This window comes from Pezoporus occidentalis, unplaced genomic scaffold (genome assembly GCF_034315485.1).
Source record: "Pezoporus occidentalis ecotype Australia unplaced genomic scaffold, CSIRO_AGI_Poc_V1 ctg28, whole genome shotgun sequence".
NCBI lineage: Eukaryota > Metazoa > Chordata > Aves > Psittaciformes > Psittacidae > Pezoporus > Pezoporus occidentalis.
The window spans coordinates 831,793-858,045 of NW_026914718.1; the positions used below are offsets into that span (position 1 = coordinate 831,793).

The following is a 26,253-nucleotide window of genomic DNA, read 5'->3' on the forward strand; positions in this document are numbered from 1 at the left end:
GAGCAATGATGTAAGCTCATGCCTGTTGCTTTCAGTTGTTTCTTCTCTAAAAGACTTGGTGCAAAGTACCTGAGAGGAATTCTGTTTTATTGCTCATTATCAGGCACTTCAGTTTTAAATATTAGACAGAATGATATTCTAAAAGCAGTCATAGCCTAAAAAGGACAAAACAACCATGTCTGGTTCTTGGTGGAGGCACACACAAGGTTTTAGGAAAGGCTCACTTGGCCTCTATCCCTTTCTGTGCAGACCCTCTGTTATTTAGAGATGTTGCTGTATACTGCTCATCATTAGGAAATTAAGAGCTCAACCCCTTAAGGAAATTTACTTCTTCTCATCTTCATATCCTGGACTTTTCAAGACTCAGCTGCAATCATGACACTAAGACTTTGTTCACAGTGACAGGCTTTATTGTAGCACTGTGCTGGGTTTATATTTTCCTCCTGGTTTACCATCACCAAACCTGTAAGTAAATATGTATGTTGTGATTTAAATGAGAAGTGAGATATAATGAAGCAGGCTAATTTTGCTTGCTCATATATGTAATCTTATTGCTTTCATTGTGATTAAAGACTTCACAGTGAGGCTCCTCATGAGGTTTATTGCATAGGAACTGGAGACAATAGTTTAGAAATGATGTCTGCTTGTTTACAAGTGATTTAACCTTTCAGGTGAAGCAGGGAAAACAGGAATCAAAATGATATACAACTTCATACAGAAGTATATGTATTCAATGGTTCTCTCAGCTACACTTTGGAATATTTTAAAGCAGAAGATATGGTAGCTCTGCTGCTCTCAAATTCTTCAAATTCCTAAACACTCCAAAACCCCATTCAGCTGTTCTGTGGAGGTAGGTATGAATGGTGCACAATAGTCTTCCAGGCTTGTGTTTCAAAGAACCTTCTACATGTTATTCCAAGCAGTGGAATAAGCCTCACTTATGTGATTATTATTATGCTTTAGAAAATTTAGAGTTTGGGTTGTAACCAAATAACCAGCATTATGCCATGTTTATGCTTTCCCTTGACTCTGTGGCATGCTTCTAGATACTAACAAATGGCAGTTCTATCCATTTGTGTAGATTTACACATTTTAAATCCCCTGCTGACGCAGTTGTCTTCCTTGTGTGAGCAAAACTACCAAAGCCAAAAGTCCTTCCCAGCATTTTATTGGCATATCATAATTTATGATGATTCATTACACATTAAGTGCTGTGTTTTCCAGCCTTTTGGGCATATGGTGTGGCACAGTCAAGTATCAACAATATTATGATTCTTTTGTGATTAAAGATCTGGCAAGAAATTTGAGCCACTTGATAGTTTGCTTATTAGCTAGATAGTGCCATAGGGGCACCTCACTCTTTACACTCTTTAGTTGCTAAAGATGTGGTGGGAAGACAGGTTGTTAACTATGATTCTCATAATAAAAAAATTTGCATAAAGGATTCAGTAATGAGTTAGCAGAACATAACACCAAATCATCAGGAATGGGAGCTGAGTAGAATTTTTAAGACGCATTTTCTTGATGATATGTAATTAGTCACGTAATCCTGGGATTGCATTTGAAATCTATGGAGCTGTATGTGAGCAGGTTTTAACAAAGTAGTCATCTGGAATAATGATGACCAAGTTAAAGGAAGTTTTCCAGCATTCAGTTTCTTAGAGCTTCAGACCATAAGAAACATTCAAAAATTTTAGTACATACAGTTCAACATGATTCACCTGTCCTACCAGAAAGCACATAAATCATTGGAATAGTGCTTGAGAAACGCAGTAAACAATTTTCAAAGGGTAGAGTATTCAGTTTAGTCAAGGGTAGAGAAGAGTTCATTTCAATCTATTGAAATGCATAATGTTATTGTCTGCTTTGAGGAAAGTAAGCTAATATCTGATGTGTCTGGTTATAGTTCAAAATACCACCCATTTAGTGAAATATAATCAAAAAAATCACCTGATTGTCTTTGCACCTAGAAATTATATCTTAAAATGTTGGTCTATGACAGGGCTTTGGGCAACATGGTCTAATGTGAAGCGTCTTTGCTGTGGCAGGGCATTGGAACTGGATGATCTTAAGGTCCTTTCCAACCCAAACCATTCTATGATTCTACGAAATGTTTTTAGATTGTGAATATTTTGAGTTTCACACCCTTTTTTAAAAACAAAGTATGATTTATTATTACTGGTAACACTGTATTTATCCACAATTGTGGTGTCCCAAGTTACTTGCCCTCCAGGAACGGGATCATTGCAGAAACAACAATGCACAACTCGGTTCTCTTGAGTTTCACTATTGTGAAGCTGTCTCCAGAAAAGAATGACACTTGTTCATCTGGAATCATAGGGTTGCCTCCCGACATCAATCTTCTGCCATGTGATAGAAATTCTCTCCTGTAAAAGTTAAGAGTAAATGTCTCATTTGCTATTGAAATATGTGTTTAGTTTAATTTTAGAGAGGGCAATAGAGAGGAAAGTGCTGGAAGGGTGAGAAGGCAATAGAGATGAAAGTGCTAGAAGGGTGAGAAATTTCCTAGATTGAAATTCAAATGAGTGCTTGAAGACTGTATATCACTGAAGCTTTTTTGTCCTGTTACAGCAAGGCCAGTCCTGAGTAGCAAACAGATACAGATAAAAGTCTTTAGCTTCAGCAAAGAGGTAGATTTGCAAACATTTTTTTCTTCAGCATTGAAAATATACAATGGAAGACCTGAGATGAAGCCATGACTTTCCTCTGCAGTTTGAATTCCTGATGATACCTAAGGCACTGCAAGTTTAGAGTGACTTGGAGGATTTCACTGCGCTTACACATTGGTCTGTCACAACAGCAACACTAATGGCAGAATGTATTGGTGATTCAGAGTTTCTCATTTACACCCAGGCTTGCGTCATGTACCATGTTGCATATTTCCTTTCTTTTCAAGTATGCTTTTTTCGGACTGGTTTATTGTTGACTGGGAAGTGGAGCTGTTCCCAATGCATTCCTAAGGAAACATCCTGTACAGGAAGAGAGATTTGTTTTATTTTACATACAGCTGCCAATATACTTTAAAGTGGATGGCCTCTCTCCTCAGGGTTTGTTTTTTTCTGTCTCTCCTAACCTAAATTGAAGTTTAAGATCAGCCTGTAAATCAGGCCTGCTTGAAGAAGGCTAGCTGAGGCTCACGGAAATTACTGCAAACATAAGAGTTTAAAGACCTCTTAATAAAGAGGTTATGGCCTCTATTTGTTAATCCTTATGCAGCTAAAATGTATGAAGGACCCAAATGCGTACTATCTGTGCTCTTCCTAATTTGGTAATATAAACAGCTACTTTGCAGCATAAGAAGTAAATGTATTTTTAAAGGTGACTTCAAAACTCTTAAAGACAAGAGTTGCTGTTCATGAACAAAGCATAGGACTCACAAATGTGTCACAATACTGTTACCAGACTGCTAGTGTTACAAAGAGGGCGCTTGTGTGACTCTTTGCATCTGTTAAAGGGCTTTCTTGCTAGTATGTGATTCTTCTCTTGCTATTTGTGAGACCAGTAAAAAGAGGCTTAAGTCTCTATCTTAAAACATGGTGATGAAATAGGTAAGTATGAGGTTACTGATGCCATACATGCTGTACCTAAAAACTTTATCAGAAAGTCTTTTGCTATTGCTGATACACTCTCTGAAAACATTAGTGTCGCATTCAAGAATTCTGATTCTTCAGGATTATACACAACTCATTTAAAATGTGAGTGTGACTTTGTTGAAGATGCAGAACAGGTATATCTCATCAGCACCAATGCAATATGCTCAGCATTGTCCCAGTACAGAAACTGCTTGTCAGAGTGGGCTTTGAATTCAAAGAATTTCCCGGACCTGTTACATCTTGTACACTTTCCTGAAACTGTGAACAAGAATGTTGGTTATGTTGGTTTTTTTTTCTGGCTTGAATATGTGTCCAGTGGGAACTGGACCAGAGACCACACAAATTAGTAACAATCAGCTACTAGTTCCTAGACTTGGATTTGGAATAGTTACCTGAATCACAGAATCATAGAATGGTTAGGGTGGGAAAGGATCTTAAGATCATCTAGCTGCAACCCCCCTGCCATGGGCAGGGATGCCTCACACTAGTGTTCCTTCTTTGTAATCAGTGCTTATATTGCTCAGTGTTCCTTAGGAGTACTGTGACTTCTGGTTAGCAGAAACTGTTGAATTGGAAAAGCTCTCTTTAAATTACAAATGTTGCATCTGGCTGAAGTAGGACTACTGAGCTGAAAAAAATATAAATAATTTTTGTGCATAACTGCTCCCATCTTTTGGCATTTTGCAGTTTTCTGTATCTTTTTGCAGATTCATGGTTCTTCTTGTAGTCTGCTACAAGCAAAAGTGCCCACTGTCCTCTGAAAATAATCTTTAGATGTGTATAATGAGCAATACTGCATTTCCATTAAGCTTGAAAAGAGCAGTTGGTATATGTATGTGTGTGTGTATATATATATATGCAAAAGGCAGGACACAGCTTCCCTTAGGGCATTTTCTAGGGAGAGTATATTTTCTTGCTACGAAAAATAGAGGAGGTAGTTGTCAAATTATATGCATTAGAAAAGAGAAGAAAAGGAGTTTGTAAGTATTATCTTTCCAGATAATCGTATATGCATTTCAGTGAAGCGCTTTCAAGGCTCCATTTCTGATAGGTTTTGTTTGTTTGTTTTTAAGATGAGCTTTTGAAAGCTCCTCCAGATCTACTTTTAATTAGAGCTGATTATTCTGCTCTCTTTCTCTCAACTTTATCTGCCAGAACCCTGTCATATTAATGACCGTCATGATTTAGTTCAAAATGAAACAACCAGTGTTATTATTACATAATGGCTTCTTTTCCCTCCGTGTTATTACAGAAGGCATTCTAGAAGAGAGGGAGACCACAGCTATTATCTCTGCATGCAAACTTTGAGGAAAATCCTTGAAGAAACATTTGTTCAGAAATCCAAAGGGAAAAGCTTTACTTAGCATAATTGACAAATGTTCCAGCAAACTTATCTCAGCCTCTTTGAAGTAAACTGAACTAGTCTTCAGACTGATTTAAGACTAAGCCATTTCAGCGCTGTGTTTAAGGCCTGTATTTTTTTTGTTTCCTGATGCAAAAATTATGAACTTCAGTTCCCAATGGCTTTTGGTTCACTTCTGTTATGCTTCATGAAGGAAAACCAAGCTTCACTCCAGTGTGGTTTTACCTTCAGTTGTCATAGCTAGTAGAGCGTCCAGTATATTCATTCCTCAATAGAACAAGGAACAGGAGTAATTTAGAGCTATGGTGTCTTTCTCTGGTGGATTTTGTTTGAACTGAGACAGTAAACTCAATCCAGAAAGGGCAAGAAGGTGATAATTACTTCCTTTTTTCTGGCATAAAGAAGTTAAATAGATGAGAGAAATGGTGTGTTGTGACTCATTACAAATCTCTTAAGCAAAACACTCCCTGCAAAATAGGCAGAGAATTAAAGGTCACAATGAAAGCTGAAGAGTTTTTTCTGTAACTTGACTGGCATATGCTGTGAGTGGGTTTTGGTTTCTTGGTTTGTGGATTTTTTTGGTTTCATTGCATGAGCTCAGTTGAGTTATCATAACACAATTGAAAAACTCCGTTAATATGCAGGCCAAAACTTGTGTGGCTGTGTCAACTGTCTTTGCTAAAGTCTGAATTCCCTTTAGGCTGTACACACCCTGTGAGCAGGACTTCAGTTGTCATGTGCAACTTTATTGTGGCTTTTCACAGTCAGCTAACATGAATGACCTGAAGTATTTTTGTGAAAAAAGCTGGCTGTCCATGAGCAAAACTAAATAATCCCTGTGTACCCTGTCCTTAAAGTAGTATATTCCGAGAGTCTCTCAAAAAGTCAGTATGCCTCTCCCGGGTGGCAGATTAGGTCACATACCATGATGCGCAGGAAAGCAGGGAGTAGTTCAGTATGTTGTCTGCGCCTTCATGCTCAAGTGAAGTTTGGATGGAGAGCATGGCAGCTCAAAAATGGGAGCAAATGAATACAGTGGTTAATGGCTACGTAGTTTTACACATTCCCTGTTTTGAGAGAATGTTTCAACCACAAATAGGGCTTGTGCTGCAGGCTTGCTTATCATCCCACTGAGTGGGGTTCATTTTCAGATCTCCATCATGCCTAGAGCATGTTGAGGACAAAGGGAAAGCTGGTACTAAGTACGCACTGTTCATATCTGCTCCAATGTGTTAGCTATTCTCATATGCTGTGGCAGCACACTCCCTTGCTGAAGGACACAGTGAGTCATATAAAGGAGCAAAGTGAGGATTTTTAACCGAAATATTCTGTCACCTGTGATGGTCAACCAGCTTATAAGGCTTGAAAGATTTTGACAGTGTTCTTTCACAGGTGGACTAGTGGTTACCTTTGTAAACTGAATTAAGGAAATTTGATGTTTAGCAGGTTACAGTTAGTAATACTTTCCTCTCTGGACCATAGTTACTTAGAAATCTGCCTATCATAAAAGCACAGAGGAATCAATCCAAACAAAAATCATCTGGGATAGCTGACTGTGGCTTACTGGGATGTTACATATGGGACAGGCACAGAAGTGAAGATATTTATTCAAGGTGAAATGATATGCATTATCTGAAGGGGGCCTACAAGGATGCTGAAGAGGGGCTCTTCATCAGGGATTGTAGCAATAGAGCAAGAGGCAGTGATTTCAAACTGAAACAGGGGAAGTTCAGGTTAGATATAAGGAAGAAGTTCTTTACTGTGAGGGTGGCGAGGCAGTGGCACAGGTTGCCCAGAGAAGTGGTAAATGCTCCATCCCTGGCAGTGTTCAAGGCCAGGTTGGACAGAGCATGGGGTGACATGGTCTGGTGTGGGGTGTCCCTGCCCATGGCAGGGTTTGCAACTGGATGATTTTGAGGTCCTTTCCAACCCAAACCATTCTGTCATTCTATGGTATTTAGTATTAGGAATAAAAAAAATAAATTGAATAGTTAAGGAATCTCTAAAAATTGCTTCTAACCACTGTTTTGCATCTGCTACTTAGATAATTAAAACCTTTTCCTCACTGCAGTATGGAACAGCATGTCTGATCCAGGGATGAAAAGGGTGGGTTTTTATTTTTTTTGCAGTGTGCAATTTATCGCTTGAATCAGGAAGAGCCTTATAAGTGTTGCTATTTTCCTTCAAATAAAGGAAAAAATACAATATGTTTCACCATTCAAGTAAATGTAACTTACGGTAACCTATCTGCAGGTATAATCAGCCATGTCAGCTTTCACCTTGATTTTTGAGGTTTTTTTCCCAATCCTTGTTGAGAAGGTATTATGAAGTGGAGGATACCAAAAACTGGATTACCTGGGTTCAGAAATGACTGCCATTCACCACTGGTCTCGCAGTCATGTAGCCTGTAGTTACATTACTGCCACCTTAGTTTAAAAAGACAGAGTTAATCAGGTTTAATTACTTGTTCAAAATGGAAATTATTTTTATTATTAATTGACCTATTGTTGTTATTAATTGTTGCAGGAAGTACAAATCAAAACTTTTTGGGCTTCTTGTATATCTCAGTGATGATTTATCGTAATTCTTTCCATCTTCCATGCGTTTAAAATTCCTGTTGTGTAAATGAATTGAGGCTTCGCTTTAAAGTTTATCAGTGAATTGTAATAAACTTTTGTGCTGAAAATTGAAGAGCAATCCACCTGAAACTTCGGCTGTGCCATGTCTTTTCTCCAAACTTGAACCAAATATGGCTGAAATGCTTTCAAACCGTTTAAACACAAGGTAGGTCCACCTGTGAGTAATATTGTCAGTTTTACTCTGCCACAAGATGGAAAAGGATGCTTTGTAATGTCTCGGGACATGTTCTCATTCCCACTGATTGCTCACAGCTTGGGGATGAGAATAAAGACCTTCAGGAAGAATTCTCAAAATACCCTAAAATACCCAACTCTGCAAAAATGTCCTGAGATATTTTTGGCTTAATGGGAAGTAGAGTCCCATAAATTGGCTTGACTCATTCATTTGTACAAGACATAAGTGAATAAATCCCGTGACTTTTTTCAAAATCTCAAAGGAAAAGTTCATTCTGTTCAGATAAACATCCACCTTTGAACACTGTTGTACTTACCCTTCTAATGCTGTGAGTTTCAACTATAGAAAGTCACGGGAGTCTCCTGTCCTTTTGTTTTTGTTTATTAGTTTTTTCTTAACTCCATGTTAACTTTGGGAAGGGAAACCAAAAACCCGTCAGCTACATGCATGTTACTAGAAAACTGCTGGTGTTTGCAGTGAACTGGTTCCTGAACCTGAACCGGCAAAGTACTGCCATCAGGTCACCATGCAGGTGCTCCCTACCTCAAGCAATGCATTGCTCCCTCCTTCCAAAGTACTGCCCCAGTACACACTGATGGGACACAGGACCATGCCCAGGCTACTTTAGAGTTGGTGTTACTGGCTTGAGTTGCTTTTTTGGTAGTATGATGAGTGTACAGGATGTGTGTATATTATTAGGTCTTTGACAATCCCGTGTGATATAAACAGCTGAAGCTATCACTGCCTCAAACTGTCTGCCTTACCCACTTCTGGGCATTGCCATTCCTGCACCAGTTATGTCTGATCCCATCATGAACCTGTAATAAACCAGGATGAAGTGTGCAGCAGCTGACTGACAGAAGGCTCAGATATCTATGCCTCAGGGGCAACCATCTCTCTCAAAGGGGCAAGGGAGATGCTGAGAGCCATGAGTGTTTCAGACTTCCTGTTGTATCTTGTCCCAAACTGTGTGACAAGCTCCTTAAAGTATCATAGTAGATGTTTGCTTCAGTAGAGGAAAATTGAAGTATTTAGTAAACTGAAATGTACTGAAATTCCAGCAAGTAACATGCTACCCATTGACTGGTAAGATAGTATATGAATATGTTGTTCATATTGCATTTTTTTGCTCGTTTTTTATCATTGTAGAAGAAAGAAAGGGTTCTTGGCATAGCTGGGATTCTCCAACATCACAAGCATTCATAAGATTTCTTTCCTGAATATAATCTACAGCTCCCTGCAGTTTCCAATTAAAATACTTATCTTTGATGAATTAAGGTTTATTTTTCTTTAACTGATTTTAGCCTAGAATGGAACAATGCAAGACTGTACTCTTTACTGCTGCTTTTCAAATCTTTCCTATGGTAGTGATACAACAAGGACTTTGTCAGGTTAGTGGATATAAAAAGCAGTCAACTTGGTTTACGATGCTTTGCTGTGATAAGTATTCTTCCATTTCTTGATACAGGGAAAAATCCAAACCATAAAATTTAATTCATTGCAGAAAAAAAAACCCAAAAGCAATGCAGCCATTGAGGGACTAAAGCCAGGATTGAGAGAAAAGTTCTTCAGAAATGAAAACACTTGGTACTTGCTTGGCTTCAGATTTAATTTTAAATAAGGAATTACATCACAAGGGTTGGCTTGTTGCAGTTTCTTGACTTTTACCTAGGTTGGCTCACATATTTAAACTATGAGGACTTGATTTATCAGGGACTAGAGTGGTAGGACAAGGGGTAATGGGTTCAAACTGAAACAGGGGAAGTTCAGGTTAGATATGAGAAAGAAGTTCTTCCCTGTGAGGGTGCTGAGGCGCTGGCACAGGTTGCCCAGAGAAGCTGTGGCTGCCCCATCCCTGGCAGTGTTCAAGGCCAGGTTGGACAGAGCCTTGGGCAACATGGTCTAGTGTGAAGTGTCCCTGCCCATGGTAGGGTGTTGGAACAGGATGATCTCAAGGTCCATTCCAAGCTTAACTATTTTATGATTCTGTGTAAGTGAAGGGTATTTATATTAATGGACTAAATCCTGGGCCTTAGAAGTTGGAAGGACGAATCCTGAAATCTCAGAGGTGTTGTGACTTCCCCCGGTGGTTGTCTGTGTGGATGGATTAAAGCATGGCTTTATGTTGGCTGTTCTTGAGCTATGTCCCCTTTCTTGAAAAACAAAATGCAAGAACTTGTCTTTAAGAAAATTTGTAATTCTCTGTGTGTCTTTGTTTGGATTAAAATAGTTTAAAAGGTAATTTCAATAGTAACTCCAGCATAATTTGTTTAAAATCAGAGTAATCTGCATGTACGTTTTACTGTTTACATCACTATTCTCCAGTAGGTGTATTTGTTCCAGAAAGTTTGTTCAGAATTCCTATATCTCTAAACATATGTTTTGTGAAGAAAAATATAATGTCATATGTTAGCTGTTAATCTTCTAGCTTTCTAAACTATCCCATTGGTACTCAAGGATTTGAATTCTGTACATCTCATATCCATTGCACTTGGACTATGTGGAAGTATGCTCCCAGATTCTCGTCTGTGTAGGAAGGCAGTGATTTGTCACCACAGACATAGTCTAACATTGCTGACTTTTTTGGCTGGGTATACAGTAAGGCTGCAGCCTACAGAGCCTGTGTTCCCATTTCACAGGCATCGCCTGTTGTGCATGGACTTTTCAGACAATCACTTGACAGTCAATCTCTACTTCTGTATCGGTTTTTTGCATTTGTGGATTTATTGCATGTGAGCCAACCAACATGCAGTGAGCATGTCCTAGGGACAAAAGAATTTACATTTTTTAGCAAAGAGAGCTTTAGTGATACCATAATTGTCTGTGCAGTGGTTGTGGCCATGTAGCCCTCATTTCAGGAAGGAATAATCTTACAGTTGGTTAACATTAAAGATACTATGGGCGTACTGATTCCAAAGCACAAACAGCAAGGGTTATAACAGAGAATAAAACCAAACCCACATATTAATATTCATGCAAATATAACAGCCACACTAAACACAACCCCACGCCCCCCCAAAAAGCACCCAAGCCCATCAACATCTAGTTTTATCCTTTAGTATTTAATTTGTTCAGTGTCTTCATGTCTGCAAGCCCCAGTCAGCAGTATCGATGGGCTTTTCTGGATTTGTAGTGTGGATAGTACTTTCTTTGTGTGTTTTGGTTTTTTTTGTTTTCTTCTGTTATACCTCAGTCCAGTAATGCCCCTCATGAAACCTAGGGCAATACTTAAAAGCTTTAGAAATGTACTGAGCTTCTAAATAATGTTTTGTCTTGCCAGTACCTAAGCCAACTAAGTACAGACTTCACGTTCACAGAATTGGAGAATTTAGAGGGGACCCATAAGGATCACTGAATCAAATTGTTCTGACACACAGTATCCTAATGATGCAAAAATGAGCCTAAATGGCATTTAAATTTAAACATACTCCAGCAGCTGAGAAAATCAAGGGTGGCTTTTCCAAGAATCTCTAAAACTCTCATATAATGTGTCTGTTTTTGCACCCCTGTCTCCCCCCAAACATAACCATCAAACAGCAAAGTTGGTGATGAGTGTGACAGAGAGATTAACATTATAGAATCATAGAATTGTAGAATAGTTAGGGTTGGAAAGGACCTTAAGATCATCTAGTTCCAACCCCCCTGCCATGGGCAGGGACACCTTACACTAAACCATATCACCCAAGGCCTTGTCCAACCTGGTCTTGAACACTGCCAGGGAAAGGAAAAGATTTTGTTGAAAACCTGTAAAACAGGAGTGTGAGAAAGGGAGATTAAAAATAAAAAGGCTGTTTGTGCGAGGTTTTGCACAGATTAGAAGTTCTCATGGGACTGTTTTGTCATTTTGCCTTGATCTTCCTATTTGATGGGAACCTTTGTGTTTAAGAGCATTACATGGTCTAGGTTTTACTCTATTTAAGTTTCTATAGCTGTGAAGGAAAAGATTTATCAAGCGTACGTAGGTATCATGAAGCTTAATCTCTGAACGCTCATAAATCCCCAAAGCTGTGTTAAAAGCATACTTATTATCTATTTCTTGAAGTTCCTCACTGCTTCCACAATCCTCATTTCATCCAAGTCATGAATGCTGAAACTGATTTACTGACTTGATGTAGTGCTATTGCGCAGAAGCTTTCTCCATTATTGTGTGGGAGGAGCAGGTAGCAAGAAAAAAGGAATTTTGCCTTTGGCAAGTAGCCAGTGATTTTATATTTTTTTTTTTTTCCCTAATTTATATTTACAGGCCCTGGAGGGAAACTTTGGTTAATGTGTATGTATGAAACACCCACTCAGTAAATACTTTAACATTGCACAATGAGCTAATTTGTTGGGTTTTCTTATTTGCATCTTTTCATCACAGACAATTGGATTTTAAGTAAATACTTAAATGTGATCTTATCATGCAGTATAGAAAAACTGTCTATAAGTAATTCAGATTCAACTCACAAATTGCTGCACGCAAGTACTCCCACAAATACAGTATATATTATAGGTTCAGGTGCCTGATGCTTAAATTGCATCATAGTTTCTATGTTAATATTTGCATGCTTCATATTGCCCAACCTGTGGACAGGAAGCTGATTGTACTGTATATTTGAATAAGTTTTCTCAAGATCTGCTGCAAATTACATTACCAAGCCTGTCTTTAAATTCTCTCTTTCCAAACAAGGAGTCTGTGCAGTCACTTGCTTGATTAAATTTGGCTTTCTGGATGGATCAGCTCAATGTATTTGCTGGATTGGTTATTTGAGTGGTTGGAAATTACTTTTACAACATGAAAATAAGGTTAATAGCCATTCACGCACTGATAGCTTTAATTCTATCTCTATCCATTTTATAGTATTTATATGTAGAGAATATGTATATTTAGAGCAGCCCTCCAGTATCTGAAGGGGGTCTACAAGAATGCTTGAGAGAGACTCTTCATTAGGGACTGTAGTGATAGGACAAGGGGTAACGGGTTCAAACTGAAACAGGGGAAGTTCAGGTTAGATACAAGGAAGAAGTTCTTCCCTGGGAGAGTGGTGAGGCACTGGCACAGGTTGCCCAGAGAACTGGTGAATGCTCCGTCCCTGTCCGTATTCAAGGCCAGTCTGGACAGAGCCTTGAGCAGCATAGTCTAGTGTGAGATGTCCCTGCCCATGGCAGGGGGTTGAAACTGGATGATCTCAAGGTCCATTCCAAGCCTTAACTATTCTGTGATTCTGTGTAAGTGAAGGGTATTTATATTAATGGACTAAATCCTAGGCCTTAGAAATTGGAAGGAAAAATCCTGAAATCTCAGAGGTGTTGTGAGTTCCCCCAGTGGTTGTGTGGATTAAAATGTGTCTTTGTGTTGGATGTGCTTATATGTCCCCTTTCTTGAAAAACAGAATGCAAGAACTTCTTTTTAAGAAAATTTTTAATTTTCTGCATGTGGTTTAGATTTATTTAGTTTAAATGTAATTTCAATAGTTCATGCATAGTTTTTATTAATGCAGACTTCGGATATATTCAGGAATAAAGATTACATTTTGTTTTCCCTAAAATAGATCATATTATCACCAGAATCTTATATTTTTAGCTGGAAAATGCTTTTTATTTAAAAGTCATCTTTTTGTGCAAATTTTAATATTTGCAAACATGCAGTATAATGCTATATATATAAAATATATGCTATCTATTTATATTTGAAGAGATTTGATTCCATTAGGGTAATTTAAACTTCTTTCATTTTACAAATGTTTTTTGTAGAAAAAACATCTCTCCTATGTGACACTGCAGCTACTGTAATGAATTCTAGGGTTTTGGTATTATTTTAGTTCAAGAATTAATGTAATGCTTTTATGCCCCTTATAACTCAGGTCTGTATGGACTCAAGCAGAGGCCCAGCAAAAAATTTTCCTCTGACCTGAGTCCCCAATGATGTAATGTTTTTCTATCTCATTTCAAGGAGATTAGGTGATGCCATCTGCTACTCTTTATTTTCATCTTTTCAGTCTCTCTCCTAACACAAAACTATGAAATCTTCTCACACCCAAGATGCCTTATCAAAACAGACAATTGTTGAGAACACAGCGTAAGGAAAGTAATCTCTGGGAAGTAATCCAAAGACTTGATTTTCCTCTTCTTTTCCTGAATATAAATCGGGATCAGCTTCACTGAAGTGGATACAGAGTAGAAAGGATGAAGCCCTAAGATTGAAAGTCTGTGGAAATAATTGTAGGGATTTTATCAGACAGTGCCACAGTGAAGATCTTCATAGGGAGAAAGAACAAAAAAGAAGTGTTCTAGATAAAGTATGTCTTCTTTGAAAGAAATTGAGCTGCTTTCATCCTTACTTTTCAGAAATCATTGTCTCCTATGGGCATACAAGTTATATGGGCAAAAGAATCTTAGCCTTGAGATTGGAAGTAGAGTGTACTGAATTCAGCAAGGAAGTAATTCAGAAAGCTGGTCTTTCTCTTATGCTGTTAGACTGCTGTAATGTTCCTATTACAGTTAAGAAGGTGGGTTGTGCTAAATAACTCATGATGAAAATGCAGTCTTGAGTTCATAGTTGTTCTTTTTGCCTTTTTGTCTGATGAGCTTTCATCCTATAGTAAACATAATAGATATAAGTATCTCAAATTAACAGAGTAAATTTCAGATCACCCATTTTAAATTATTTCTTGAATTCAGGTCATAAACTGAATCTTCCTTCCAAGCTCCTGCAGGTTTATTTAGACATTTTACTGTTTGAAAAAGCATTTTTGGAAAACAGTTATTTAGTGGGGAAAATTGCACAGGCTGGGCTGCATCGACGAGACAGAGCTAGAACAGGTAGAAACGGGATCATTTCACTCATACAGCGCTTGTCAGGCCACAACTGGTCTCCACAGTTACAAAAAAAAAAAGACACAGCCAGACCTGAATGAGCCCGAAGAAGGGCAATGAAGATGATCAGAGGGCTGGAGAATTTGTCCTATAAGGAAACACTGAAGGAGTTAGGCCTTTTTTATGCTTAAAAGGCTTAGGGTAAACCTCACCATGTTTTTCCAGTGCATCAAGGGCATCTACAAAGAGGACAGAGGCTCTTTCTTCACAAGGAACCACATAGAGAGGAAAAGGGGCAGGGGTTACAAGTTCCCGCAGGAGAAGTTTCATCTTGCTATGAAAAAATATTTTACACTGAGAACAATCAGTCACTAGAACAACCTCCCCAGGGATGTGATGGAGTTCCAATCAATGGAGGTTTTCAGAATGCCAAAGGACGGGGTTCTAGGTATTTACAGTCCAGTAATGTCTTTATATTTGCACCTAGTATTTTTCCTCTACATCTTCATACATGATTTATACTGTAGTGAATAAGTCTACATATGTACAAGTATATAAGATAATAGTAAAGGATCTGATTTAATATGATAGTTAAGCCAAGAGGTAAATGTATGGCCTGTTGTAAGATTTAAAATACTATGAATTGTAGCTTGGATTTAGATCATTGATTGCTGTTCTTGGAACTGTTCAGCTATGGAAGTCTGCACCTACTCCAAGACAAGATTCATGTAGTTTTAAATTGATTTCTTTATTTTTAAATAATGCACTTACTCCTGTAAGTATTTGTCTAAAATAATTGAGTTGTTTTGGTAACCAGTATCCAAAGCAGCATGTTTCACCATGGAAAAATGCTGTGTTTAGGTCTTTAATCAACAATTCAGGAGTCTAGAAGTTCCCTGAGTCACAATGAAGTATAAGCTGAGTAAGGCTTTGACTGTTCCTTTTGGAAAGCTTTCCTTATCATTGTTCTTTTTTTCATAGAACTATTTATAATGCAGGAATGAGACTAGGTGTGGCAAAATGTAGTAAGCTTCACAATTTTAAAAGGAAATAAAGATTGGTAAAAGACATGTATGACTCACCGTTATGAGCTGTCATTCCAATAAGAGTCTGTCTACAAAATCTCAGTATCTGAAAAAGGTAATATTTTAAATGAAGCGAATTTTAACATTGAGAATGGGTTTATGAGTAAAATAATGTTTTTTTATTGGATTCTTTTAAATTCTCACTAGTACATAACAAATACTTATGCCTTAAAATATTTATTTAAAAATCTTATTTACAACATCAAATGAAAAGACTATTAAATATGCACAGTGTAGCATAGAATTTACCTCAGTGTTATGATCTTCCAGAATTCTCATACACAGTCGAGTTTCTCAAAACAACATGACTTAGCTGGTTCCAAGACAATATTAACTAATGCCTAAAAGAGAAGGGAGACAACTACAAATGGATATGCAAGAATAGCTGTCAGTGAGAGTATTTTGTATATACTGGACTATTCTCTGGTTACCTGGAGGTAAAAAAGAATACCTTGCTCATATTTCTTGATCATTGAAAATTCAGTTTCTTCTCTTCACCACAAACATGACTAAAATATGTACCCCATTTACCTCTGCAGTATTTAGATTTTTACACCTTAAAATAACCTTGTTTCTTTCCCCCAGAAACTGTTTCCAGAGCTACCTTTTTATATCATCATATGGACTGCAACTGAGCAAGAACTTTATAGTGGTGTATTTTTAGATGGGAAGATGCTTGGACTCAGACTGGGAGGCTTGGGTTCTTTGCCTGGAGCTATCACTGAGCAGTATGGCTGTGAGCAAGAAGAGGTTTTGCTTTTCAACACTTTCATTTTACTTCTCTTCATCTTTCATTTCTGATCATCTTTTGTTCATGACCTTTAAGTTCTTCAAGATTCTTATTGCATATCTTAAGAAGACTGTCTTCAATGGAAACACAGCTGTCAGGAGACTTCTTTGCAACTATTTATTAAAAAATATGGGTATGTGTTTTGTCCAGATTTCTATAAATTTGATGAGTAAGAAAAATGGGAAAACAAATATATCAAACATTTTAGTGAAAGTATAATGAATTTTGCAAATTATTTAATCAAATGAAAGCTTTTTCTTTTCTTTATATAGTACCCATTCTAATAGCAGTGGGGCTCTTCCCTAACCTTTAAGCACATAGATATGTGTTCATAGCATGGAAGTTACAATTAGGCAGAACTGAAAGACTAAGCCACCTTGAATTTGTGTCCAGATCTACAGCCCATGGGCTGAAACTACTAGATCTTGCTTTTTAGTATGCCTGTAGACAGCACTGGTGCTTTTATATTTTCTTTTAGTGTAATGCTGAGATTGTAAAAAAGACAGACACAGCTTTTAAACATGTTCACTATCTTGCTTCCTTAACTTCAACTTACTGTACCTGCTTAGGGCTGTTCTGTTAATGGCCATGATCTGAGTGATGGCTGTGAGACAGACCTTTGAAAGACTTAGTTGTGACTCGCCTACTTGGAGATTATATTGCTGTAATAGCATTATACTGCCCTCTTTTGGGATTTGCTGCCAATCTGAAGTACAAGTGGAGAACTTCTGTCTAGTTTCACAGTGATGTTTAGTGAACTTCAGAAACCTTAAGTAAGACTGGGGTTTTAGCAAAGGCAAGCAAACTGAAGACCTCAATTAGGCTGACATTGATTTATATGCTACTGTGTTTGTTTGGTCTTGTGTTGGAACCAGAATACGTGAACTGAAGTCACACAATTCTTCTGAGTACTAACCATGGATAATGCTATGTTGGTGTCCTCTTAATCATAGTAACTGAAAGAACGTTCACCTCTATTTCCATTTCTGAATACTCTCTACAGAGTAATACTAATTCTAAGTCCATAATAATATAAATACATCTAAAATACTAAAAAATGAAGCAGGCTTTTTCAAAACAAAACGCATCAGTGAGCTGAGATTCACATGGATAGTATTTCTGCCTCTTCAGAGTGACAAATGGATCAGATGTCAAAACCAGCTAATGAATATAGGTTAGGTTCAAATGAAGTTCTGACTTAGAGTAGTTGACAGCCTGGGTATTCACAAATAAGACCCATGCATCAGTGAATATATTATTCATATTGAGATATCTCTGTCCTACTTAATATGTTTATATGGTCAAATTCCAAGAAAATTCATAAATACTTTGGAAAAAAAAAATAGATAAAAGTGTAAAACTATAATGCCATGATAGTGTTCATCTACCATTAGGATCAAACATTTGCTATAAATAAGGCCTCTAAAGTGAAGAGTAATTGCATTTTCTGTTGAATATCAGAAGTAAAGATAGGATGAGTTTCCTTTCATTGAAAAGGAGTACCAAAATGAATATTAGATTTACCAAAAAAGAAACCTAAACACTCTCCTCAAGTTAAAGTAATACCTTTATATATGTGTGTGTATATATATATATATATATATATTTACTATAGTAAAAAGTCCTTATTGGAATTTTTCATTTTAAGACAAGGAACCCAAATTCTTCTGAAGCTTATGCTAATGTACTGGGGTTCATTTCTGCAAAGCATATATGTTTCATAGAATGTGACTTGTGAACTGCAGGTATTCCATCCTAAGGAACCACTGTAGAAATCGGGCACTGAAGACCTTGTGTTTAAGGATGACAGAAATTGTAGTGGAATTTAAATTTATCATCGTTTACCTGAGAATTAAAAGAATTAATTACTTTTGGTCAGCCTGAAAAAAAATAACTTGATGCTTATCTTCAATAAGCTAAAAAAAATAATTATAAATACTAATTTTTGTCAAACAAAAAGCGTAATCCAGCCCTAAGAAAAAAGTATTTCCAATGCAGAAGTGATTTCTTAAATACTTTTTATTGATTACCGCTTTCATGATGTGGGAAACCAAAACAAAAAAGAACAACTTTTACACTGCAAGTTATTTTGAATCAAGAAATCGGACTGTTTTCCTTAAACTAAAATTTGAACTCTGTTGGATCTCTTTCCCCCAGTAAAACCAGTTCCTTTGAAATTCATTTGAAGGCCAGAGAGGGCCCATAGCATTATGTATTCTGATAAGTTTAATTTTTTTTTTCATGAAAAAAGTATTGGAAGAGCAGTCAGATGGACTTTTTTTGTTACTACCTGGCAGCAAACAAAGAAGATACGCAGCCAAAATGATGTCAAGTCTCCTTTTTCACCTTAAACAGAATGGTAGGCTTGTAGGTGAAGGAAAAGTAGGAGATATTATGTGTCTTGTCTTTATTACAGGTTATTTTTTTCCTTTTTTAAAAAATGATGTCATTATAAGAAAACTAAATAATAATTGTTTAACAGTGATCTTTATATGTAAGTAGTTAGCAATGGTTTGCTTTCCCCTTGGGTCTGTCCTTTGTCCACACTCTTCAATAATTAGTAGCTGGAGAGTGAGCTAGAGAGTAGGTTCATGGAAATTGTTTCTGATAGTTGTTTACGGAAGGAACTGCAGAGAGAGTCAAGGACAAGAAAGCCTTATAATCAAACTCCCACATACTGGAGGAGATGAGAAAATACAATGCAATTCAACAGGGAAAACTGCAACACACTTAGGGCAGATGATGTTCATTGCGTTTCCAAGTCCAGCTTTGGCAGCAAACCTCCAGGAAGATGTGCACCCAATGGAGAGAAATCAGAAAAGTGCTACCAGAAAAACCCCAGAAGACAAAGTATGAAATACAGCCTACAAGGAAACATTGAATAAAGGAAGTGTAAAAGGTTAAGTTGCAGAAACTTAAAAACATGCGGAGTAGCCAAGAGAAGAGAAGTTTGACAGTTAAGGAGTGGTTTTGTAAAGATGAAGGATAGGAATATATTGCTTGAAATGGCTGTGGTGCCTCCATCATTAGACATCTTTAACAATAGGATAAACAAGCTTCTGTTAAGGGTAACATACATGTAGGTGATCCGTGTCTTCATAAGGAAGTGACTAAGTAATCTCTTACAATATAATCCTAATTCTTTGTACTTTATTGAGCCTGCAGAAACCTTTTATTTCACTGCATTTTTCTGCAATCCTTGTTTTTGTCTGCAACTTTTGTCTACCTCTAAAGATTGCCCTCAGTGACTCTATCCACTCTTGTGCTAACTCGTAACATAATGGCTGTCACGTTCTCCTGCTCCTGCGAACTTGGTGAAGCTAATTCCTTCTTTTAGTTTATGTACTGCCATTCCTCTGATGCACAAACTGGGATGTTTGTGACAGGACCTTCCCTGTGAGCATTTCCTTGGGGGAAAGCTTTTCTGAGACTTCTCACAGCTGAAGGAGGCTTTAGCAAGGCCTGCTCAGTGTCATGAAGTACTGTTTACTGCATTTGGAAATGCTGAAAGCTAACATATTTTTCAGTCTGTGTCTTCCCCTCCACCCCCTACAGTCAACATGATAGTTAACAAGAATATAGAAGATCAGCTATCAAGTTCAGCCCCTGGTGTTTCGAATGCTCATCGTAATGTTGCAGTACTTTATTTACCTAGAAGGGTAAATGTTTTTAGTCGTGTAGGTCAGGTCTTGATAGGCAGGCAAATTTCTTAGTACAGGCATGAGGTAGATGAAGGTGTCCTACGAACAGACCTTCAGCTTGGCAAGAGGGGAGAAGGAGACAATTCACTGCAGTAATCTTAGTCTTTGCTTTCAGCATTGTAAATTGCTAAGAAATACCAGGAACTTAACATGGAAAATAATTTGTGTCGACTCTCTCAAAAAACAATACAAATATTTATGTTCTTATGTTTCAGATATTTTAAATCTGGGGTGGAGAAGCAGCTCATTTTCACTGACCATAGTGCCAATTTATGAACATCCCTTCTTACTATTTGCTTCCATATAACATTTATGTGTTTTGCTACTATCTATATTTGTACCAATATTCTAGAAAACATACTTAGCCATAAATTCCTTCCAACTGTCCTACATGGTGGTCTACTCTTGTGCATGGTTTCAACCGTATCTTGAACTACATATGTTTCATATGAGACCTTTATAAGTTGGGATGAGAGAAACTGTCCATCATTTTATGCAAAATCAAATGTTTTGTAGTCTTAATTTCTCAGTATTAATATTTCTGTTGTTGGCCAGTACATGAAAAAGTAAAAAAAAAAAAACCAACCTAAGCCTAACTGTAAAATTACTCTTACAATTATGGCTTTACCCGATGACAGTGGAGTACTGGGGGTAGGATCTGTTTTATGGACTTGAAAGAAGATAACGTGCACATGTGAAGCTGGGTTTGTGAAATGTTTGTGGAATTGGCACCTTCTTAAGGGCATCCCTTGACTTTTCCAGTAGAGATGATGAACTAATCTTGAAAAAAAAAAAAACATTTACTGATATATTTCCAAGTTAGTATTCTATTTTGGATACTGTTACAAGTTGCTTTTGCTATTCATTGGTCTTAAGCATTTGGGTGGCCCACATGATTCATGAAGCATTTACAAACACTGGAAAATCCTTAAATGTTGAAGATGAACAATTTCTGACATTGAGATGAAGGATTCCAGCTTGTTTCCTCTGGGGGCTAAACTGATTTTTGATCTAACCAGATCCTGTCTCTTTACTCAAGGAAAATTCCGTTTGTGTCAGTGGAAATTCTTATTTCTGAGTGCAGCTGGACTTGACTAATTGAGAGGAAACAATTGTCCTCTCTTTTTTTGTGCTACGGCTTGATGAGAGCCCTTGCTCATGCTTACTTAGGCGTTGTGGGGTTCCATCAAATTCAGAGAGGTCGTTTATTGAGTTGGGAGTTTGTGTTTGCCATAAGCATGAGTAACCAGACATAGTCCTCATATAGGAGGTAACCACTGTGTCTAGTCATCCAGATCTCCTTTGACATTTCAGTTAATACCAGTTACAAATTGAACACAGAATTAAGTTGTTTTCTAAGGTAAACTAAGTACGTCACTATCTTGTATTTGTTCAGACGCCTTTTATATGACATCTTTATCTTGTTGGGTAGTTGCTAATTTGTTAGCATGGTTAATCCAACTACTTTCTCCAAGTTTCAGAAATAGAGTCAACTAGGATCAGTTGTGGAGAGGCCTGCAGCACATTTGGACACCAGCCATTAAAAGCTGGCACTAAAATTGACACTAAGAAATTGTACAGATAAAGGGTAGGACAAAAACTAATATTGCAATTACTACTACAGTGCATGTAGAAGAAAGGGTTAGCCCTGGAGCCCTTAGTCACACAAAACCACATTGATATTACCTCACAGTGAGGGCTTGTAGGAATTATGATCTGTGAGAATTACTCTTGAGAACCAATTATACAAGAGAGACTATTTCTATGGTAGCCTACACACTTTCATCTTCCAATGTAGAAACAGGCTGATTTATGAACCTTGTACAGACCTGTTGAAACCTATTTGTGTTCCCCTGGTTGAATGCTGAATCACTGCCCTAACATAATAGAAATCTTGGCTACTATGCAACATTTACCCGTTTTAGATGTGTATCTCCTATAACAGATATTTTTTAGACACACCTAACAACTATTTTTTGACTGTGCTGCAAACCAGATTTTGCTCTTTGGCTTATACATTTTTCCTGCAAATCACAGAATGCTGTATTTATAAAGTAACCTGTACTTCACACAGTCACTGCTCTTAGTAGCATGGTAAATTAACTATTTGACTTCAAATGCATTTTAAAGATTTCAGTGCATTTGAAAAAAAAATTATGCTCATACTGTGTATTTCTCGATGCTTTCCATAGCTACCAACTATCAATTGAAATGCCATAGAGCAAATGGGGAAGGGACATACAATAAGCTTTGGAACATTAAACGTGTATAATTTTATGTGCAAATTCCTTCCACTCTTCCTTCCCTCATCCCCCCCAAACTTTTAATTGTGACTCTTATCAGGCTTGTAATGTGACTTGTCCTTAAAAACATTGTCTCCAACAAAGCTGTGCCAGTTTACAGGAGCTGATGATCCAGCCCATGGGTGATTCATTATAGAATCATAGAATGGTTTGGGTTGGAAAGGACCTGAAAAATCATCTAGTTCCAACCCCCTGTCATAGGCAAGGATGCCTCACGCTAGACCATGTTGCATGAGGCCCATCCAGCCTGGCCTTGAACACTGCCAGAGATGAAGCATTTACCACTTGTCTGGGTAATCTCTGCCAGCGCCTCAGCATCCTCACAGGGAAGAACTTCTTCCTTATACCTAACCTGAACTTCCCCTGTTTCAGCTTGAACCCATCACCCCTTGTCCTATCGCTACAGTCCCTAGTGAAAAGTCCCTCTCCAGCATCCTTATTTGCCCGCTTCAGGTAAGATCCATCTTATTTTGAGATTTGAGTTTGAAGGCATTTTGGAGGTGTTCTACTTCATTAAAATCCAATGGCCGAGATGGTATTGAGGCTTAGTTTAGCCTTGTTGTTCTTATAATTCATAAAGCTACATTTTTCTTACCCATGGAACACTGCCCTGCCTTCACACTGACCAGCTTATTTCACTTCTAATCTGCACTGTGTGCAGATCAATTTTAGAATCATAGAATAATTAGGGTTGGAAAGGACCTTAAGATCATCCAGTTCCAACCCCCCTGCTATGGGCATGGACACCTGCCACTAAACCATGTCACCCAAGGCTCTGTGCAACCTGGCCTTGAACACTGCCAGGGGTGGAGCATTCCCAGCTTCCCTGCGCAACCCATTCCAGTGCCTCACCACCCTTACAGTAAAGAACTTCCTCCTTATATCCAATCTAAACTTCCCCTGTTTAAGTTTTAACCCATTACCCTTTGTCCTGTCACTGCAGTCCCTAATGAAGAGTCCCTCCCCAGCATCCTTATAAGCCCCCTGCAGATACTGGAAGGCTGCTATGTGGGTCTCCACGCAGCCTTCTCTTCTCCAGGCTGAACAGCCCCAACTTTCTCAGTGTGTCTTCATACAGGAGGTGCTCCACTCCCCTGATTGTCCTTGTGGCCCTCCTCTGGACTTGTTTTATGCTTTCTACACTTACAATATCACACTGAGTTACAGTGGTTATTAATTGGTTGCACTGGGATTTTTGAAGCTGAATGTGCTCCACAGTCCATAGATGTTTTCAAGCAGGAGGAAACCAAGGAGCATGTTTAGTGTGTGTCTTTGGAAATATATTATTAGAATAAGGTTTGAAATTATGTGCTTTTTTTTTCCATTCATAAGCTTGCTATTCATTCTCATTTACTAATGTGCATTCCTTTTCAAGCAGCTTCCCTGGCAAATAAAAAAGATTGCCCCACACAAACCAATACATTATTAATATTGGTCTAGTTGGGCTTGTGTCAGCAGACCTATACTACTGCAAATAGAGCTGTAGAGAGAATAAACTACAATAGATCTGTTAATGGATTTTTAAAGTGTTTTTGTAGTGGACAAGGCATACCAAAGTACTGAATAGTGTGTGTCACACACTTCATATTAATGTGTTTCTTTTCCGGCTTTCACCACCTTTGGAACAATTGGAACCACCCACATACTTGCTCTTTTATTTAAAATTATCTGACATTATACCCTAAAATACAATGTAAGTTGTTCAGTGAAATATATTTATACAAGTTGCATATATAAACTTGAATCAAATTGATTGGAGGACTTTTGACTCCTCCTGACTTGATACCACATTAAATCAAAGGATTAAACCTTCTCTCCAGACATGGCTTCAGGCTATTGCATCTGTGAAAAGACAGCTTGTGAGTGTTGAAAGCCTAACAAATCTATCATAGCTATATACTTGACTCCACCCAGAAGTGGATTAAGCCAGAGAATTCAAACTAGGTAGGTTTATGGATAATCTTATTTAGACAAGTAAAGTCGGAGACAGGCTTCTGTCAGTTCCTATTATGAACCTACTTTAAATCTCTTGTTTTCTGGAGGCGCATATGATTTCTGCTTTGCTAGTTACTGATCATTAGAGCTCTGTGAAGCTTGAAAAGGTTATGGCATGAGGGGTTTCAGGACCTACCCTTAGCATTTTCTGTTCACATATTCTTGCAGTGCATGTTTTTTTTGCATTCAATTTGAGGTTTTTGATTTTTCAGTCTTGGGTTAGGGTGAGAAGATTAAGTGTAAGAAATATGAAGTATTCATGTTTCCAAAGCTTTCCCAGTAATCAGCAATCTGAACATGCTGCACAATGCCAAGAATGCAGAGATTAGCCATCATTTAAGACTGACATAAGCTTTTTTGAATTAAGAAAAGCTGTTCCAAATGATTATCCTTCTTCAGATATGTTGTTCAAGACATATTCCTTAGCCTAAATATCATCTTTAGATTTTGGGGATAAAATCAAAACTGATTTTCTTAATTTTGGGGCGGGGGAAGGTTTTCTTATAATCTTGATATAAGAGTGGATAATATGTATTTAGGTTCCTTTATATAATACGGGGTACATAAACTGCACAATAGTGGGAAGAATTACAGCTCACAGTCATGCAGCCACAGCTCCTTCCCTGTAGTTTTTCCTAATGTGCATTTGGAAGGTAGAGGTAAGGACACGGTGTCATTTTCTGACTGTTCTATGCAGGCAGTAAGTCTGACCCACTGCTGACTGGTGGACTGCATAAAGATAGGAGTAGTAAATGATAAGTAGTAGAGAAATTAATAAAAGCAACTTGCATAATTCTGTTCATTGTGAAAGATCTCACAATTATTTCACATGTATGCGAAAATGTACAAACTACTTGCACTAGTAATTATTTGGAAACAGCTTTTAGAACAGCTTTGTAAAATATTGCTGTAATAAGTAAATATGCATGCAAAAATTTTAGTAGTCTTGTTAATGTTTATACAAGTTTACTACAATACAGTATTTAACGGGTGCATGCTCTGAATCTTTTTGCTTTCTGTGACGGCAATTGCAAACCTTAGAGAAAAAAAGCAAACTGACGTGTGCAGGAATTCTGACTTGTCCATCACACCATGTAACATGTGGCTAGAGAAACTAATTAAAAAGGTGAGTAGTGATATGAGTTCACTGCCACAGGGGCTACTTGATTACTGCTGGGTTTATTTGGAGGAAGATGAGTGGAAGGGAAGTACCTAAATGATGTGGAAAATGCCAGGATGGCTCTTAGCTCTCCCTTTTCTTATATACACCAGAAGGACTGATCTCTGTCCAAGTAGGTGTTTGACCCTAAAGCCTGAATACAAATTCTCTCTGTTACTTGCAGAAGGTATGGCCTGCATTAATCATGAAGGTAGGCAGGATTACTCTAGGAAAAGAAAACAAAAGATGGTGCTGCTCATAGAAGCCTTTCCTAGATAAGGAAATAAGTGAAACTATTCTCTTGGAAGAGCTGTCCTCTTGGGAACAGCCTGCCTTGAGCTAAAATTCAGAACCTTATAAAAAAGTTCTATTCAGATCCATCACAAATATCTATAATAACATTAGGAAAAGACTGAAATCTGGACAGTACTGAAAAAAAACATTCTTGAAGTTAAACTATACTTAGTCCATCCTTCAGTCAGGATAGAACACATTCTTCAGTGGTGTGCATCGTGATCATCATCATCACTTAAACAGCTTGGGGCCTGTTTGCGAACACTGGCTGCACATTGACACAGGCAAGGGCATATCAAAATCTGCACAGATCTGAAACTTGAAATGTTTTCAGAGTTCT

At 37.7% G+C, this 26,253-nt stretch overlaps 1 long non-coding RNA gene across 2 annotated transcripts in view; it reads left to right on the forward strand.

The window, feature by feature from the left end:
- LOC134167081 (uncharacterized) overlaps positions 1–26,253 on the forward strand; it is a 79,695-nt gene that overhangs the window by 25,182 nt on the left and 28,260 nt on the right. Inside the window, exon 3 of one of the 2 annotated variants that reach the window (XR_009966063.1) lies at positions 20,378–20,552. The exons of the other annotated variant lie outside the window; for it this stretch is intronic. This is a non-coding gene — a long non-coding RNA (uncharacterized LOC134167081). Of the gene's footprint in view, positions 1–20,377; positions 20,553–26,253 lie in introns of those variants that run through there. 2 annotated transcript variants of the gene reach the window in all.